Source organism: Oncorhynchus clarkii, chromosome 11 (genome assembly GCF_045791955.1).
Source record: "Oncorhynchus clarkii lewisi isolate Uvic-CL-2024 chromosome 11, UVic_Ocla_1.0, whole genome shotgun sequence".
In the NCBI taxonomy this organism is placed as follows: Eukaryota; Metazoa; Chordata; class Actinopteri; order Salmoniformes; family Salmonidae; genus Oncorhynchus; species Oncorhynchus clarkii.
The window spans coordinates 24,547,782-24,567,583 of NC_092157.1; the positions used below are offsets into that span (position 1 = coordinate 24,547,782).

At 44.5% G+C, this 19,802-nt stretch overlaps 1 protein-coding gene across 1 annotated transcript in view; it reads right to left on the bottom strand.

The window, feature by feature from the left end:
- Nucleotides 1-19,802, bottom strand: part of LOC139420689 (adenosine deaminase RNA specific B2 (inactive)) — a 194,043-nt gene that overhangs the window by 32,988 nt on the left and 141,253 nt on the right. The window lies entirely within an intron of this gene.

Sequence of the window (19,802 nt, forward strand, 5' to 3'; positions counted from 1 at the left end):
CTCCAACATAAATGCACAGCCACACAAAACTAAATGTGTGAACGAGAAGAAAAACATTTGTTGTCTAACGCACTCTCACTAGTGTGGTTGGGGTCAGAGTTCGTTCATAACTATCTGCCTATTGAGAAACACAGTAGTCCAGTCAAGCATAGCCACCCCTGGTACCGCCAAAAACCTTATGTAGAGCAAAGTAGCCCTCCTTCAGACAGCCTACCGTAGCCAACTGAAAAAACCCATACTATCAACTAAAATAAGTTGGCAACCTGTGCACAGTGATTTCACATCATCTCAAGCCCCGTGCCTGGTTTTGAAGCTATTCTGTGTAATAATCATCAGTTTAGTCTCTCACCCTGGCCAAGTAGAGATTACAATGTGGTGTGAGAGAGAGAGAGAGAGAGAGAGAGAGAGAGAGAGAGAGAGGCAGCCAGCCTCTGTCCCTTAGCAGTTAGCAGCCGAAAGATTGAGCAGATAGCCGATAGCTCAGAGGACATAAACAGACACGGAGGCGACCGCTTAAAGAACAGAGAGAGAGAGAGAGAGAAAAAAGGAAAAGAAAAAAAAACGATTAGGGAGCATATTTCTCTTTATAGCCTCGTCGCTGGGCCCTGGCCGTGAAACACTCCTCTCACACATGGAAGAGGTAATGGTGACAAGGGCGTTCACAGCTTGTGGCGTTCTCAGGGGAAGCTGTAAGGCGGCTGGCTGGTGGTGGTGCTACACTGTCACCAACGCACCGCCACCAACAACCTGGGTAGTAAGGACCAGCATGCCCTGGGGGAGAGCTGGGATCTCCCATGATGCCTCTGGGCATACTTGGGATCTAGAATGGTGAGAAACACACCGCTCTGATCTATCACTATAAGATGACTACAATTACACTGTGTGTGAGTCATTTGGTTGGTTTGTAATGGTGAAAAGTAAAGTGCTTCTGCCCGTTCAAGACACCAGGCAACTGGGAGGTGTCAAAGTGTGAGATACTGTCATCTTCAGGGAGAAACAGGGAGATAACTGTGGTGGCATGATGCTATGCTATGCTGCTCTTCACCTCTGTACAGCATTATGACTTGTTGTCACACTGAGAACTTCAACCAAACATAGATTTCTGTTCTGGCAACGTTAAAAACAGTTGTCAAGCTCCTAGTCATAGATTAGAATGATAATGTGTATCTGAGTGGCTTCAGGGTTAAAATCCCTGAAAACAAAATCCCTCTTTTCTCGTAGTGAGATCTAACCAACTGTAAGAATACTGTTGTTGGTTGTGGCAGAATTGGGTTCTTGCGTCTCGATTGGTCACAATTTAACTCTGTCAAGTCCTTTGACACTTTTAAGTATTTCATTAATGACATTATGTGGGTTAAAGGGAACTGGCAGGTGTTACTGGCCCTCAGAGCCAAGGTGCAATGTTATCTGGCATCATGCCCTGCTTTCTCCTCCTCCCCCCTCTTCCTCTTCTCCTCTCCTCTCCCCCGCCTCTCCTCCACAGATCCGTGGACGTCTGATCTGATCTTGAGGTGAGACGTTACGTGCCATGACTTTCTCTCACGTACAGCAATGATGAGGATATGACGTGCTCTCTCCCCCTCCATCTCTCTCATGGTAGCTTGGTGCCACTGCCACCCACCACTGCCACCCTTATGGGGGTAATGTTGCAGAATAACAGGGCCAAGAAGCTTGCTAGACAGTAATGTGCACCCAGATGAGGGGAGGAGGAGGAGAGGAAAGGAGGGCCACCTCCCAACTGACTACTCTCCCCCCTGGATGCACAACAAGGTTAATAACTCTATCAGCTAGACCCTAGCTACTTCTCACCGTTTAAAATGTCACACATATTTGGTGGAGAAAGCCAGCAAACACCATCTAATAGCTGTACAAGCTTGTTCATATAGGGAAATGGCAACAAGGCGTAGAGCATTTCGCAAAGTTTCAATAGAGGCCATTCAATGCAACATTACACTAGCCTCAGGTGCTGAAAAATAAAGTTTGAATGACAACTAGGTGACATTTTCCACGTCATTTGGTATTCAGGACATTGGAGGCAAAGGGAAATGTTGTTCTGTTTGATTCAGAGGGACTCTGGCAGTTGATGGAGTCCATTTGAGATATCGGAGGAGGGGACAAAATGTTTATGACAATCACAGAGCAGCACTGTAGTGCCTAAACACACCGCAGTACCGTCGGGCCAAGGCAGACAGGGAAAGCTGTCAGAGAGATTGGCTGTGACAGTTGTAAAGACTCGGAGGCTACTCTGAGAGAGAGAGAGAGAGAGAGAGAGAGAGAGAGAGAGAAGGAGAGAGAGAGGAGAGAGAGAGAGAGAGAGAGAGGAGAGAGAGAAAGAGAAGAGAGAGAGAGAGAGAGAGAGAGAGAGCGAAGGAGAGAGAGAGAGAGAGAGAGAGAGAGAGACAAAAAATGTGGCGCATTATAAACACACAGAGATGAGGAGGGGACTGACTTGACTGACTGTTCATGGAAATATAGACTGAGAATTGTGGATATACAGACTGAGAGGTGAAACGTAGGTTAAGGGGCAAATATGTTTGAGTCCCTATTGGTATATGACTATGACTATATCTGATCAACCTTCATGTGCGAAAGTGTCACTGCAAATGAATAGGGACACTAAACAGTAATGTGTACAAAAATGATTTGAAACTAACAAGGTTCCATAAAATATGAAGCAGCTGTTACATTTTCTTTACATATTAGCAGAAATCCAGAATGAAAACATGAACCAGAAGGACGTAAAACATAACTAGCATACAAAATGTCCTGCTAAAAGCTCTACTGACTAACCCCGCTTACAGTTTCACATTTGTCTCCAAGGTAATGTAGAATGTCATTGCCAATTCTCCTGCCGTCTCCGCCTCCCTCATAAGTCAATATTGTGCCAGTAACACAAATGTCAACGGGGACATACACTGAGCCCTGACCCAGAAGTCTACCCAGAAGTCTTTATCTGCGTTCTAAATGGCTCCCTATTCCCTATATAGTGCCCTACTTTTGACCAAACTTCATAGGGCTCTGGTCAAAGGTAGGGCATGATATAGGGAATAGGGTGTCATTTGGGGGGTGGGGGGGGCACTTTCCCCTCTCCGGGGGCCTGTGGGGCTGATGGGGAGAACTAAAACACACTGGATAATCTACTATGGAGGAAAATATTGTAGGTTAATACTAAGCAGGATGTCTCAATACTGCTAGCTGATAACCATGCTCCAGGTGTCAACTGAGGATAAGACCCCTCTCTCATCACCTTCCCACAGTGAGGTTTTCCTCTATTTCATGTACTGTAAGTGGCTTTGGGAGGTAATTCTGTTACCATGGCTACGTTATATTACATTATATTTGACAACGTTACTGTAGTTCCATCAATTTCAAAGTAAAAGTCTAATACGTTGAAATTGATTTAATGTGTTTATTCCTAAAAACCCGATCCACACCAAATTGAATGGGCCCACCTCTAAAATAACCTACCTCTGTAGTATTTAAAGTCAAATTCATAAGCAGGGAATTCCCTATCCTAATCATGTAAAAGGACTCTGGGAAACTGCAGAGATGGTAGACGCTAATACTATTGCAGTTAACGCCGGTCATTGTGTGTGGGGGGCAATAGCATGCGTTACCAGCAGCACATCCATGACGGCCGAGAGCATTGCAATCTCCAGTTCAAGAAAATCCAATCATATGTCTGCACGAGTGGAGGCCATTTTTTTCACCCCATGCAGTCGCTGTGGCTTATCAGGTGCCACCAGAGCAGCGATGGCTGCATAAAAATGGGGCCATGTTTTATATTTCTTTATGGAGGTATTTAACAATTCATTCTCCAAGTTTTAATAGTGTCTTCCTGCTGCCTCTATATCATCCCTCCCTCGCCTCTGCCGCCGAGTGCGAGGCTTTTGAAAGGCGATATCCATTCAACGTGTGAAACCTTGCCTCGGGGGCTTTTTATATTCTCAAAGTGCCAGGCACCCGCAGCGAGACAGATTCTTCTCTTGTTTGTACTCTGTAACCTGTACCATTAGTCTCTCTCTCTATATGTGTATCTCTCTCTCTCTCTCTGTCTCTCTCTGTCTCTCTCTCTCTCTCTCTGTCTCTCTCTGTCTCTCTCTGTCTCTCTCTCTCTCTCTCAAAGCTCCATCACAGACACCCAACACACAAGCATTTCTCTCCTTTCATCCCTCGTCCTGTTGGTTTGCTTTTGTTTTGCCACAACAGACGCCGTCGTGTGACAAGAGGACTGGCTGGAAGATGAACTGTGTACAGATTTGCGAGCCGTGCACTGCTGCCGTGTTGCCTCAAACCATGTCCAACCTTTCCTAGTATCATGTCCAGATGGCCATGCAGCCTGCGGAACAGATTTCTACCCCACCATGCTTTTAGCATCATCAGCAGGGTGCTGTCAGTCAGATCGGCCAGGCTGAGCCACAATCATTAGGAAAAAATCTTTTTCCTATCAACCACATGCTTGATGTAGAGCAGAAAGAAAAGAGTGATGAAAGGGGGGGTAAAAAAAGGATAGAGGGAGGAGAGTAAGGGCATTTTCTCTGCTTCTGGTCCTGTGCCTCCTGTCCTTGTTTCCATGGATGGGGGAAGAGCTAGGCTGCGACACCGCCGAGAGGTTGCCGCCGACAATGCACCTGGCGAACCCACGTGGTGACTTCACATTGTTTTCTGTAAATGGCCGATCTAGAAAGATAAACTCGTAACCACATTGGGGTTAGAGCCAGAGCCAGGGCAGAGCCAGATCAAGCTGACCCATTAGGATGTGACCCACATGGGTATATAACAGACACAACCACCCATTCAAATCAACCAGCTCCATAAGGATGAATGAATGATGTCAGATGGAATAAAGATGAAAGTTTAAGTGCAGCGCTGCATCGGGTGCATACTCTCTCAGAGCAACAGAGAGATATACTGCGAGCAGACAGGCAAGGCAGGTGAAGAGTGTGTGTGTGTGTGTTCAGGTGATCATGTCAGAAGGTGTCTCGCTGGCGTTGCCTGCCTTCTGTAAAAAGACAAAGACAGGGGGTGGCATTTCGTTATGTTTCTCTTGACGTGTTTGGCGAGATGTGCTGATAGCACAGTTTCCTGACTGACAGGACAGCCCTGGGAGGGACTTCGCATCAGAGATAATTATGACCGTTAATGTCACCTGACACTCAGATCACAACCAGCAATAGGAAGACAGTCCTAGGCTTTGTCTGAAACGGCAACCTATTCCATAGTGCACTACTTGTGAAAAGTAGTGCACTAAATAGGGAATAGAGTGCCTTTTGGGACACAACTCCCCAGTTAAAGCCTAGGTTCAGAGCATATCTTTGTAGAACAAACAAATACTAGCAAATACATGATATACTACATTAGTCTGTTAGGGATGGGTAATAACTTTACCAACATATTTGAATGAATTCATTGGATGGAGGAAGACGTTAGTTTCACGGCTGTTTAATGGTGGTGTTGAACGCAACACAACATTGTGTGGGCTCAACAAAGAAAGCTAATCCAGATGGCATGACCCAGTGCCTGTATTGACCTTCTGATAAACAGATGTTGGATGGGGGTCAGGTTCTGACTAAACCTCATATCTACCCAGAACTGGGTCCATCTGAACATACAGATCCCAACAAATCCATAAACTAAGACAACAAAGCTGCTATCGGGATCAACTTCATCTGGGACAGTGTGTGCATCCCAAATGGCATCCTATTCCCTATACTCTATGGGCCCTGATAAAAACAAAAGTAGTCCACTAAATAGTGACTAGGGTAGGGTGCCTGTTGGGACATAGCCACTGTTTGATGTAACCTGGCGACGACAAGAACAATCCTGACCTGGTTTAACAGAGTTTTACCTTAGGGCCTATCTTAAATCACACCCTATTCCCTATATAGTGCACTACTTTTGACCAGAGCCAAGTACTTTTAGTGCACTATAGGGAATAGGGAGAGATTTGACATACAGAGATGGTATGTTAACAGCCATAGTACAGATCACTCTAGATAAAAAAAGAGAGATATGGCTGAGACGAATTAATAATGTCAGAGACGGTGTAAAACACACATCAGTGGCTTTATGCATTATGCATCAAAGGCCAGGGAGAGTGGCTCCTTCAAAAGGATAACATGACCGACCCCCAAGAGAGAGGGAGGGAGGGGGAGAGACAGAGAGAGATAAAGGGAGGAAGACAGAGGGAGGGAGGAGGAGAAAGAGAGAGAGGGATAGAGAGAAAGAGCGACAGATGGAACGATAGAGAGGGAGGGGGGGTGGGTGGGAGAAAGGGTGAGAGATGGAGAGAGAAAAGGGAGAAAGAGAGAGAGAAGAATGAGAGACAGAGAGAGAGAGCTAGAGAGAGGGAAGGGGGGGAGATAGCTACATGAAGAGAGAGGAAGTGAGAGGGCCAGTGATGGGCTTTTAACGAGCGTAACTCTCTCTAGTTGAGACTAAAAGGAGGGATGCCACTCCAGTGGCCGTGAGGGCCTTTCACACGTTGCTCATTAATCTGGCCATGATTCAGGAGGGCCACGTGGAGGAGGGGGAGGGAGGGAGAGAGAGAGAGAGAGAGAGAGAAGGGTAGTGGAGAGAGAAAGAGAGACAAGGAGATAGAGAGAGAAGGATCTGAGGATGTTAATGACTAACATTAATGACCTGCCTCGCTATACTGTATACAGGTAACTGCTAAAATAAAGGAAACACCAACATAAAGTGCCTTAATAGAGTGTTGGGGCACCACGAGCCAGAACAGATTCAATACACCTTGGCATAGATTCTACAAGTGTCTGGAACTCTATTGGAGGGATGTGGCCCCATTCTTCCACGAGAAATGCCAAAATGTGGGTTTTTTGTTGATGGTGGAAAACGCTGTCTCAGGCGCCGCTCCAGAATCTCAAATAAGTGTTCAATTGGGTTGAGATCTGGTGACTGAGACACACACACACACAAACACACACATTTTAAACCCCCTATGCTCCTCTTTCAAAGTCACTGAGATCTCTTCTTCTAGACATGGTAGCCAAAATAATGGGCAACTGGGCATTTTTATACATCACCCTAAACATGATGGGATGTTAGTTGCTTTATTAACTCAGGAACCACACCTGTGTGGAAGAACCTACTTTCCATATGCTTTGTAATTGTATCCCTCATTTTCTCAAGTGTTTCCTTTATTTTGGCAGTTACCTCTGTGTGTGAAAATCATTCACAAAGTGGGGGTGGGAGAGGAGGTGGGAGAGGAGACTAAACTGTTACAAAAAAGGTATCAAAATGCAACACAGTTTTAAGATACATTTAGCTAGAAAACATGATTGTTGAATATACTTAATGAGATGATAATTGACAATACTTTACTCTACTTTAAGTTAACGGTGAAATGATGTCGACAAATTGTACCAACATGAGTCATTTCATTTTCATCAGAGAAGGTTAGGAAAATATGGAGAAATAACACTGAATAATTGTACTTGTATTTTGCAGTACTATATGCCCACTGCTTCACGATCTTTCCGCCCGGTAGGATCCAGCATCTCCTTTCATGTGTTGAAAGGCAGGGAACCATTGAAACGTGTCCTGTGAAGTGCTGCGATGCCATCCTCTGAAGGGACGATTTATTGACCGTCATCTCTGCCGTTCTTGAAGATATCAAGACAGCGCCTGTTTCTGGGGTTGACCCAGGCAATCAGCAGACTTCAAACCTCGTCCCCACGACGCCGGTCTTTGAACAGATCCGTAACGTCTGTTGCCAAACACCGAGCCGCACATGGCTCCGAGATTAAGGAGGGGGAACGCAGGACGGAAACACAACTGATGTTTTTTTTTGTTGGTTTTGGTGGTGCCTGGCTGTTACAGTGCACTGTAGCAAAACAGTCTCTGGCACATTCATGTGCATATGGGAAAGCAATGTTTTCAGTGGGTTGTTGAGCCAGAAAAAGTATGGTTAGAAAACAGAAGCCATTTTAGCACAGCATCAAAGGGAGATTGTGGCCCCTCTGCTTGTGACTGCTTGTGTCTACTTGTGACTGCTTGTGACTACTTGTGACTGCTTGTGTCTACTTGTGACTGCTTGTGTCTACTTGTGACTGCTTGTGTCTACTTGTGACTGCTTGTGACTACTTGTGACTGCTTGTGTCTACTTGTGACTGCTTGTGACTACTTGTGACTGCTTGTGACTACTTGTGACTGCTTGTGTCTACTTGTGTCTACTTGTGACTGCTTGTGACTGCTCGTGACTGGTTGGGTGAGTGACTAGGCAGCATGGTCAATGATATGACACTCTCTTCACGCCATTCCGCCCGGCGGGGCGGTGCTATATGTCGCGGTGGGCATAGATTTGAGGTTGCACACCCCGTTGAGAACGAGACGAACACTCGCTCAAGTCCCGATCGTGGAATCGATTCAACACACCGCTAAGCCAGAGTACTGGTTGGCTATAGCTACAGCAACTACAGTTATGGGTGTACTTCTGTTTCATCAAGGACACAAAGACAACTGGCATAGCCGAATTCACATTCTGTTTTCTCTTTCTCTTTCTCAGCTAAATACATGATTTTGTATTTCAATTTCACATTGTTTAAACCTGAGAGATATCATTCATGTAAAGTCATCTTGTGGAAGTATGGATCCAGGACAATATGGTAATGTTGGCCTCGTGTACTGTATCGGCCAGGGCTCTCCAACCCTGTTCCTGGAGAGCTACCCTCCTGTCGGTTTTCGCTTCAACCCCAGTTGTAACTAACCTGATTCATTTGATCAACCAGCGAATTACTAGCGTCAGGTGTGCTAGATTAGGGCTGGAGTGAAAACGTACAGGACGGTAGCTCTCCAGGAAGAGGGTTGGAGAGCCTTGCTATAGGACCCCGAACAAATAAATAAGGACATCCAAAATCCACCAGATTAACAGTTTTCAATGAAGCCAGCAATGCTGATACCAAATCATTTTGGGGAAGAAAAAAAAGTTAGCACATTGGGAGAGAGAAAGAGAGAGAGAGACAGAGAGATTGAGAGAGAGGAGAGAGAAAGAGACAGAAATAGAGAGAGAGAGAGAGAGAGAGATACGCAAAGCTCATGTAGCCTAGTCTACTGTAAAACTCATACCACATTATACACGTTCATAGATTGCTTCACTAAATGACCAAAAGTATGTGGAAACCTGCTATTCTAACATTTTACATGACGTTGGTCCCTCGCTTTGCTGCTATAACAGTCTCCACTCTTCTGAGAAGGCTTTCCACTAGATGTTGGAACACTTGCTTCCATTCAGCCACAAGAGCATTCGTGAGGTTGGGCACTGATGTTGGGCGATTAGGCCTGGCTTGCAGTCAGTGTTCCAATTCATCCCAAAGGTGTTCGATGGGTTGAGGTCAGGGCTCTGTGCAGGCCAGTCAAGTTCTTCCACACCGATCTTGACAAACCATTTCTGTATGGATCTCGCTTTGTGCGCGGGGGCATTGTCATGCTGAAACAGGAAGGGGCCTTCCCCAAACTGTTGCCACAAAGTTGGAAGCACAGAATCGTCTAGAATGTCATTGTAGAGTTAAGATTTCCATTCACTGGAACTAAGGGGCCTAGCCCGAACCATGAAAAACTACCCCAGACCATTATTCCTCTTCCACCAAACTTTACAGTTGGCACTATGCATTGGGGGCAGGTAGCGTTCTCCTGGCTTCTGCCAAACTCAGATTAGTCCGTCGGACTGCCAGATGGTGAAGTGTGATTAATCACTCCAGAGAACGTGAGCTTTACACCACTCTAGCCGACGTTTGGCATAACTCATGGTGATCTTAGGCTTGTGTGCGTGCGGCTGCTCGGCTATGGAAACCCATTTCATGAAGCTTCCAACAAACAGTTCTTGTGCTGATGTTGCTTCCAGAGGCAGCTGAGAACTCGGTAGTGAGTGTTGCAACCGAGGACAGACTATTTTAACGAGCTGCAGCACCTGGCTGTCCCGTTCTGTGAGCTTGTGTGGCCTACCACTTCGCGGCTGAGCCGTTGATGCTCCTAGACATTTCCACTTCACAATAACAGCACTCACAGCTCTAGCAGGGCAGAAATTTGACAAACTGACTTGTTGGAAAGGTGGCATCATATGACAGTGCCACGTGGAAAGTCTCTGAGCTCTTCAGTGAGGCTATTTTACTGCCAATGTTTGTCTATGGAGATTGCATGGCGGTGTACTCGATGTTATACACCTGTCAGCGACGGGTTTGGCTGAAACAGTTGAATCCACTCATTTGAAGGGGTGTCCACATACTTTTGTATATAAAGTGTACTATTCCAAGTAGAGATAAAAGAAAATAAGTGAAATTAGATCAAATCTAGTCATGAACAGTTTCGTATATTTCTTTCGGGTAAAAGTAGATTGGCTTGATAGCGGCATTGACGTTGTTGGTTGGCCAGCAAGCAAAACTTAACGTTACACATCATGAACTTTTGGGAAAACTGGTCCAGCCCCATGGTAGCTAGCTAGTTACTTAAAATAAAGCAAAAAGTATTAATATGTAAGTGTAATTGTAAACTATAAAGTATCAAGTTTAGTGATGTCGGTGAAGAAGTTATGAATGAGGTCCCAGGCGAATTGTATTTATTTATTATTTATTTACCTTTATTTAACCAGGTAGGCAAGTTGAGAACAAGTTCTCATTTACAATTGCGACCTGGCCAAGATAAAGCAAAGCAGTTCGACAGATAAAACGACACAGAGTTACACATGGAGTAAAACAAACATACAGTCAATAATACAGTATAAACAAGTCTATATACAATGTGAGCAAATGAGGTGAGAAGGGAGGTAAAGGCAAAAAAGGCCATGGTGGCAAAGTAAATAAAATATAGCAAGTAAAACACTGGAATGGTAGTTTTGCAATGGAAGAATGTGCAAAGTAGAAATAAAAATAATGGGGTGCAAAGGAGCAAAATAAATAAATTAAATACAGTTGGGAAAGAGGTAGTTGTTTGGGCTAAATTATAGGTGGGCTATGTACAGGTGCAGTAATCTGTGAGCTGCTCTGACAGTTGGTGCTTAAAGCTAGTGAGGGAGATAAGTGTTTCCAGTTTCAGAGATTTTTGTAGTTCGTTCCAGTCATTGGCAGCAGAGAACTGGAAGGAGAGGCGGCCAAAGAAAGAATTGGTTTTGGGGGTGACTAGAGAGATATACCTGCTGGAGCGTGTGCTACAGGTGGGAGATGCTATGGTGACCAGCGAGCTGAGATAAGGGGGGACTTTACCTAGCAGGGTCTTGTAGATGACATGGAGCCAGTGGGTTTGGCGACGAGTATGAAGCGAGGGCCAGCCAACGAGAGCGTACAGGTCGCAATGGTGGGTAGTATATGGGGCTTTGGTGACAAAACGGATTGCACTGTGATAGACTGCATCCAATTTGTTGAGTAGGGTATTGGAGGCTATTTTGTAAATGACATCGCCAAAGTCGTGGATTGGTAGGATGGTCAGTTTTACAAGGGTATGTTTGGCAGCATGAGTGAAGGATGCTTTGTTGCGAAATAGGAAGCCAATTCTAGATTTAACTTTGGATTGGAGATGTTTGATATGGGTCTGGAAGGAGAGTTTACAGTCTAACCAGACACCTAAGTATTTGTAGTTGTCCACGTATTTTAAGTCAGAATGCTTCTCGGTTGAACGTGGACGGGAATCGGACAGTCCTTGCACTTTGAAACCAACTCCCACCATGATGTATAGCACCGCCACCGGGCGAAATGCCGTGAAACGAGTGTGTCCCCCAATGTCATGTCTATGGGTCCGGCCCTGTATAAAGTCCCCTGGCTGGTCATATATCATGGAATATTGATATGGTTCCACTACACTGCAACACCTGACATTTGATTTATAGCTTAAGGTGTTCTTTTTTCATTCCTAAGCAGTCAACAAGGTATCAAGGGAAAATGTCAATGGTGCAGTGTGTTGGATGGAGAGAATGACATGTCTGAGATTGGTAAAGAAAAGGGCTAGCACAGGTAACTTGTCTTGTTCTAATGGGTTGTCCAATGTGCTTGTGTGTGTGTGTGTGTGTGTGTGTGTGTGTGTGTGTGTGTGTGTGTGTCTGTCTGCCAGTGTCCACATTAGTGTATGTGCAGCCATCTAATACTATATGCACTTCACACCACGTTGAAATAAATGCACATTTCTGTATAAGAATGCCCTTTTCAGTGTGACAGAAATAAGTCTGGCTGTGGCCCCTGCTCTCTTAACATTATACAAAATCCATCACGTGCAGTGTGCAGAGTAAGCATTATGCTGGATATTATGAACACAACACACTGCTAATAGTGTTCTCTCTATATATCTCTTTCTCTCTCTCTCTCTCTCTCTCACTTTCTTTTTTCTTCTTTTGTCTCTTTCTTTCTCTCTCTCTCTCACAATCATGCACACACACACACACACACACACACACACACACACACACACACACACACACACACACACACACACACACACACACACACACACACACACACACACACACACACACTACTCTCAGAAGTGCCTGTGTGTAGAGACAGAGAGACTGTGAGTAGAGAGACAGAGACACTGTGTGTAGAGAGACAGAGAGACTGTGTGTAGAGAGACAGAGAGACTGTGTGTAGAGAGACAGAGAGACTGTGTAGAGAGACAGAGACACTGTGTGTAGAGAGACAGAGATACTGTGTGTAGAGAGACAAAGAGACTGTGTGTAGAGAGACAGAGAGACTGTGTGTAGAGAGACAGAGACACTGTGTGTAGAGAGACACAGAGACTGTGTGTAGAGAGACAGAGACACTGTGTGTAGAGAGACAGAGACACTGTGTAGAGACAAAGAGACTGTGAGTAGAGAGACAGAGACACTGTGTGTAGAGAGACAGACACTGTGTGTAGAGACAGAGAGACTGTGTGTAGAGAGACAGAGACACTGTGTGTAGAGAGACAGAGACACTGTGTGTAGAGACAGAGAGACTGTGTGTAGAGAGACAGAGACACTGTGTGTAGAGACAGAGAGACTGTGTGTAGAGACAGAGACACTGTGTGTAGAGAGACAGAAAGACTGTGTGTAGAAAGACAGAGACACTGTGTGTAGAGAGACAGACAGAGATAAACACCAGGTGATGGGTGTTTCCAATCTGGCAGAATAACTGTCTAATTATCAAGGGATCCGTCATACTATATTGAATCATCCTCTCCCTTCTCCCCTGTTGATGCATGTCAGACAGCTACTACCAGACTGCAGTACTGTGTCAATCCATGACCCCATTCTATCCAAAACACGTGGTGGACATTATTATAAACAGCAACAACAGCATCGTTTCTTCATCAGCTGCTCATTTGAGGCTGATATTTGTCCACTTTTTGTTGTTGTGGTTGTGAGTCGCAGGATGGATAGCAGAAAGAGGAGAGAAGGAGAACCATCCCTCTTTCCTCATCTGTGTGTGTGTGTGTGTGTGTCTCTACTCACTAATCTGTCCGTTTCACATCTTGACAAGACAACCGAGAGTGGCAACAACAACTGCCGTTCATTTTCAAACCTCATCTTATAAAAGCTATATTTCTCTCTTTTCAAAGCACCTAAGTGTGTGAGACGTTTAACATGCAGGTAAGGGGTTGTGCGTGGTTGGGAGAGCAGTGTGTGTGTCTGTGTGTGGTGGGAACACGCGGGTAAGTTTAGGAGGAGAGGAGGCTCACGGCACACAGTGTCTATCTTCATTCTCCTTCACAGTAATTAAAACAAGTGGATAAAAATGGCTGCTTCTGTTGCAAATGAACACTTCAGTTGATGATGCACAAACAATCATAGAACTAAAATCACTATTTCATTTCACTCTCCAAATCTCCATCTAGCTGTAATCATGATAGTTGTAGGTTAACCGATTTGGAAAGTTCACGTGATTCCACAAGAGGGGGCTAAACTGTTGACGGAGTCTCAACAGTCTCTCCCTTCCCTTGACGACATACAGAACCACATCATCATTACTCATTCATTCTAATGTGCCGGTGCTTACATACACTACTGGGTTTCTCCATTAGGGCAGCAGCTAGGTAGTTCATCGTAGATGCCGACAGGGCACAGAAGTGAACACAGGAGTGGCTATAAGAATCACCTGGGTTAGAACAGAACAGGGAGGTTGAAATGGATTTTCTGTGTATGTCCGTTGGAATGAACTAGGTGTCAAGGCAGTAAGGTACTCCTAAGAGCTGTGGCTGACTTGGCGATAACTTCAGGAGTTTCTTGTGAGGAGAATACCTCAAGACCAGTTCCTGTAATGTATCTAACTTAACTCTTTCAAGACTTCGGTTAAAACTCTGTTGTGTTTTTTTTATACCAATGTAAGAGTAGAAAAGCTTTATTTTCAGACAGAAAGAGCCGAGAGAGGAAAACATACTATTGATATATGCCATCGACTAAAGCAGACGATGATCATTCAAGATCCGAAGCGAATGAAAATGCTCAGAGATGAGATCAAATCACATCATTGACTGGTCTGCCCAAATATCACCGTGCCAAAGCTCAGACAGAGGACATCTGCCGGAGTTGTGACCGACTGCTTCTGAGTTGATATGATGAAGCACAAAATGTCCCAAGACATAGGTTGAGTTTCAAATATCACCCTATTCACTATATAGTGCACTACTTTTTGACCAGAGCCCATTTAGGGAATAGGGTGGCATTTGGGACGCACTCCATCATCAACTGAAACCTCACTGCAAGCAAAGGACTTAATGTGTCAGTGTCAGAATCAGAATCAGACATTAGGCTATGAGTCATGGTTAGCCAACTGTCCTGACGATGTCATCCGTATGCACAGTTCAACATTTCCTGTGCCTCAGAAACTGGTGAAATCAAAAGGTCACAGGAGGAGACAAGCCTCAATGACAGTGACAGTACAATTCCTATTAACTGGTAGCTAGCTCGGGTCTGTTTCAGAAAGCGTGACGTGATTGACTGGACTAGGAAATTGAACCGTAATGCATGCGATTCCATGCACAGAAAGGTGATAACGGCACTACATTTGTGCTAAATTGTATGCGAGTGAATCTTTGCTAAGATCATGTGCTGCATTCCTTTATTTTGGCAAAGACCGAAAAAGCTAATCCAGTATTGGAGAATGTAAATATGACTTAAGCACCATACAAGTAGTTTTTCCCATCATGCCAAACACAAATACTTAAAACATTCAGTGTGGATATGAGCCAAAACATGCCTATGTCGTAAACGGAAAAAGAGTGTAAATGTCATGTAAAAAATTTGCATTACATACATGACCCTGTCATGGACCTCATTGCCCTGTGGAATATCATGAACAAGGCAGTACATCCATAATGAACAGGACAGCCCAAGCAGTGCAGTCCGACTGCAACTATTAGGTATACACAGGGTCTGTCTGGCTGAAATATGAGGACTGTGTCCAGGCAGGCAGGTCTTCCTGAATGCTAAACTCTGCGAGAGAGAGACACTATGACCTACAACCAATCAGGGCAGAGCACCACTGTGATCTGCCACCAATCAGAACAGAGAAAAAGTGCGCCCTGCATCCAATCAGAGCAGAGCCAGTGTGCCCTGCAACCAATCAGAGCAGAGCCAGTGTGCCCTGCATCCAATCAGAGCAGAGCCAGTGTGCCCTGCAACCAATCAGAGCAGAGCCAGTGTGCCCTGCAACCAATCAGAGCAGAGCCAGTGTGCCCTGCAACCAATCTGACGCCTAATTAATCCTGAAGGTCTTTTGTTCCGCTGAGGTTTCTCTCTTTTTTCCCCCACTGCAACACTCCATCCATCCTCTTCTCCTGGTATGTCCTCTCTTGCCCGGCTCAGTCAGCCCCTCATCTTTCCCTGCCACCTCTCAATGCCTCCCCCTCCTCCCCCCCTCATCCCACCTCTCCTCCCCCACCACCTTCAGGATAAACGTCCCGGGAAATAAACGTAAGTGTCTGTTGGTTTGGACTTTGGGCTTGCCAGTGGAATAAAGTGAACTGTGAACACATTATGTTTTCGGGATTGTTCTTCACTGTATTTCTGTATATTTGTGTTTCCACAAATATTTACATTAGTTGTGTCTGAGAATGGTAATGAACAGAATGTGAAGGGGAACTTTTCCACGACACTGCTACCCATGGATCTCTACATTCATCTTAACACCAAATGGTGCACTGCCATACAAACAGACCTCCAATCTGTAAATAGTCTCCCGGTCCTCAGGTTATCCAAGGACACTGTGGTAATGGTCTAGCCCAGAGGGAGTGCCCTGCCTCCTGACACTAAGGTCATTCAAAGGGCACAACCAGACCCTCATATTTTCTCTGTCGTTCCTCTTCTCTCTTCCCTCTCTCGTGCCTGAGTGGGGGAGATAAACGTGTACGCCCAGGCACACAAGACCAATAGCCGTGATTTATCGGAAACCATTTGGTACCTGAGCGTCTATGAAATTGTAATGAACTTGATTATGCTTTAATGAAGTGTGAGGGTTCCTCAGGACTGATTACAGTACAGCCACCATGCGTGGCATAGCAGGGGCCAGGAGAGAGAGAGAAAAAAGGAGGGAGGACGAGAAAGAGAGAGGGGGGGGGGGGGAGAGGGGGGGTGACAGTGATGGTGGTGGGAATAACAACTAGGTGCTGGCGGGAGCGTCCCAGTCGAGGCTAAGAGAGGTTAGTTAGGGGCGTTACGAGTTAGAAAAGGTGACTGTAGTCAACCTTACAGGGGGACCGCTGCTAATTTCATTTCAACCTGTGTAGGGATCTTTTCCTGTCCTGGTACAAACTGCATGCTGACGTGGCGGAGGAAGAGATTTAACAGTTTTATAGGTCATATTTTGCATAAGTATTAGACAGTTCATGACGGTTCTAACCTTTCCGTGTACAAAGTGCTTCCATTAAATGTAAAAACATTATTGTTCCATAATTTCAGGCACCAAGCTCTACCATTTGTTTTCTTTCAACTCCCCAGGAGGAATAACACCAATGGGGACAGGATAACGTGTCAGGTTGTTACAGCAACTAGAAAATCCACTGAAAACAGCTAGATATCCTTGTTATATCCAATTAGGAGGGCTTTCAAAAATAGCTATCAGATGTGCAAATGCATGCCATTAGTTTACGGTTACTGACTCTCTAACCCTATGATCCAAAGGTACTTATCAGGTATTAGAAGTCATTGACGTTATCTGTGAATTAAACCAGCTTCGACAGGTCTCTACACTCCTAGAAAAAAAAGGCTGCAAAAGGGTTCTTTGGCTGTGTCCATAAAATAACCCCTTTTGGTTCCAGGAATAACCCACTGAGATCCCTCAGTGGAAAGGGATATGGAATCTAAAAGGGCTATACCTGGAACCTGACAGCCAAAAAACCCTTTTAGGTTCCAGATAGAACTTTTCTCTAAGAGTGTATAAGCATGTGAGGCAGACAGGCAGCTCACCCACTCGATACGTCTGTAACACTGTCTAATGCGTCCCATATTGCACCCTATTTCCTATATAGTGCACTACTTTTGACCGGAGCCCTGTAGACCCTGGATTAAAAGAGAGCACCATATAGGGAATAAGGACCATTTGGAACGCAAACACTCTGCTGCAGGTGGCCTCAGGGTGTAAATCAATTTCTGTAATAATTCATTCGTTTTTCACACGTTCCTTTCCTCTCCCATGTTGGATAATTTTTCTATTTCTTGAAATCGCTGCTTGCCTGGCCTAGCTTGGCCGCTGCCATCGTTAATTTGTTGTGGCAATATTAATTAATGATTTTTGCTTCATGGCTGTTTATATTCAGACAGATTAGAAGTCAAGAGATTAGAAAAAGAAAACAATCTGTAAAACGCTCGGTGGCTAACAGGGGTCACCTTGGTGTCTCAAATCATATTCAATTTGCCGGCATGGGGAAATTACCAGGCTAAATGATTCCATAGCTAGGCGTATCTTCTGTCTAATAACGGCCTGCATTCAGAAGAGCTCAATGAGACCACATTCAGCCCTGGGGAAAACACACCATACAGTTGCATACTGTAAAGAAACGTTATGAAATGCATCTGTGAAATATTATTAGATAATTGGATTTAAATGGTTTCTTTTAATCAAGTACAATCAGGTCCAAAATGATTGGCACCGTTGATAAAGATGAGCAAACAAACATGTATAAAATAAATCATATCAATACTGAGCTATAATGTATGCCAAAAAAATGTTGCTCTAATTTTATTCTGATATACTAATACAATTGCTCAGAGAAAGACACTTTATTTAACAAGTAATACAAAAAAAATCTCGAAAAGATAGGTGTCAAAATTATTGGCACCCATATTTTCCTTACTCCGGCACACTCCCCTTGCGAGGATTACAGCACTGAGCCTTTTTCTGTCTCAAAAAGATAGATGTCAAAATTATTGGCAACCCTGTTTTCAATGCTTGGTGCGCCCTCCCCCTGAGAGGATTATGGCACTAAGCCTTTTCCTAAAATGTTTTATGAGACTGAACAACACATTGGGAGGGATCTTAGACCATTCCTCCATCTTAGAATCTTTCTAGATCCTTGATATTCTTCATCTGTACTTAGGGACTGCCCTCTTCAATACAAACAACTGGTTTTCAATGGGGTTCTTCTTTCGACACCAAACCCACCACTGGTGTCCGCAACCAAGGAAATCTATTTTCGTGTCATCTGACCATAGCATCGCTTCCAATCCAAGTTCCAATACCGTTTAGCAAACTCCATGCAATTACAGTTGTTAGTTGCTCTCAATAATAACAAAAAGAAATGCTGGCAACCCTTCCAAAGAGCATTGGCATGGAGGTGAAGTCTAATTGTAGATTTGGAGAATTCTCGAACTTTGGCCCTTGGATATTCCTTTGCCTCCCGAACCATCTTCTTCACTGTGCGTGGTAACAAGATACACTTGCGTCCAATACCAGGCAAGTTTACCACTGTTCCAGTGTTTTTAAACTTCTTAACTTGTGCCTTAATAGTGGTATGATTAATGAAGGTCAACAACCATTTGTCTCTTTTTGTTTGTGAGCTCTTTGCATTTCCCTATGGTGATGGATGACAAAGAGATGCGTGTTACCTCGTTTTTATACCCCAGTGAAACAGGAAGCCATGGAAGGCCACAATACATTTTTCTCTCCCCAAAATATTACTCGTTAAACAAAATATATTTATCTGAGCAATTGCATTAATATAATGCCTTGAACATACAATATAAATCAAATCAAAGTGTCTCAGTTGCGTACACAGACTTGCAGGTGTTTTTGCAGATGCAGGGAAATGCTTATTTTGCTGTGCAGTAGAATGCAGCTCAGTATTTAAATAATTTATTTTATACAGTCTTTTTTGCTCATCTTTATCAATCATTTTGGATCTGACTGTATCTGGAATATCTATTGTTGTGTGTTAAAAGTGTGTAATGTCCGAGTACAGTCTGCTACTGAGATGAAGGATTAAACCTAAACATATTCATCATGCAAAGTGGGGTGACATCCTGCTTACAGAACAGTCAATAGTGGCAATGTTGTTGTTGGTGTTTTTGTAAGCAGGAAGTTGACGTCACCATGGCGTCATATTTGTTGTGTTTATATAATAAAGATCTCCTGAATCACTGAGTGTACATTTAATCAACCTTCTACCAGGTTAAAAATCACATTTGATTCTTATGCATCTCTGTACCTCCCCCTCCTCCCTAGCCTTGTCCCCCACCATTGTTATTCTGTCTTGCCGGTGCATTTCCTTATGTCTCTAATCCAAGGTTAAAGAGCCGGGGGTCGCCGACAATGGCCCGACCAATGACCTGGAGTTGTCCTTCAGTCAGCCGAAACCGGCCCAGACTCACCCGCTACCCCCCCTGCCCGCCA